Genomic DNA, 828 nt, shown 5'->3' with positions numbered 1-828 from the left:
TGAAGTAGGCCTATAGTACTGACACAGAATGTTCACCAATATGTTAGTTTGAACAAAGTGGAAGTCCAGTTTTAAATTTTATTATCGGTTAGCTTAATTTTACACAGCATTTTAATTCATCTTATTGTATTCCAATTATCTGAACATAGTTTGAAATCACATTGATTGGTTTTCATATCTTAATTGAGGAATTAATTTTTCTTGCAGTGAGGCATGACTCTCTGAAGTATTACAGTACCAAGCTGGTGCATGGAGAGGTTAGAGGAAGAGCCTGTCCAAAAGTCCATTTAATATGTTGTCCTCAGATGACATATCGGATACTAAACTGATAATTTTACATACTACACTTGATCTTAACCAAAGGTCTAGAAGTGATAAGGAATTAATTTTTACTTCCACTCTCTTTCATTCTTCATCCAGAAAATTCCTCTACTCTTACCCAGATTTTTGTTGACACGACTTAGGATTTGAGATCCAGATAATTACTATTATCATTATTCATAAATTCTTCCAATTACATTTCCAATAATAGCTTATGATTAAATTCTGCTCTATCGATTTTAATATTATCCATTAGTCTCTTGTTTCTTATGTTTTAAACATAAATTTTGCAGTCCTCAATTTTTTTAAAACTCACATTCAGATGGTCAATTTTATTTTCACTTAGAACTTTCATGATTTTAGAGGTATAATTTCCTTAGCATATAATAGTTGTACAAGGGAATACATTGTGATATTTACATATGTGCTTACAATGTATCTTAGTTAGATTTACCTCATCCATTTTTCTTCCTTTTCCCCCTATCTCCCCTTCTTAGTACAATTTCA

General features: G+C 30.9%; 1 pseudogene; it reads right to left on the bottom strand.

Moving 5' to 3' along the window:
* Positions 1 to 204: 204 nt before the first annotated feature.
* LOC141415137 (U2 spliceosomal RNA) lies at positions 205 to 376 on the bottom strand (annotated as a pseudogene).
* Between the last annotated feature and the right edge of the window lie 452 nt (positions 377 to 828).

The sequence above is a fragment of the Castor canadensis genome, chromosome 12, assembly GCF_047511655.1.
Source record: "Castor canadensis chromosome 12, mCasCan1.hap1v2, whole genome shotgun sequence".
Lineage (NCBI taxonomy): Eukaryota > Metazoa > Chordata > Mammalia > Rodentia > Castoridae > Castor > Castor canadensis.
This window is presented reverse-complemented; position numbering and strand designations above follow the sequence as displayed.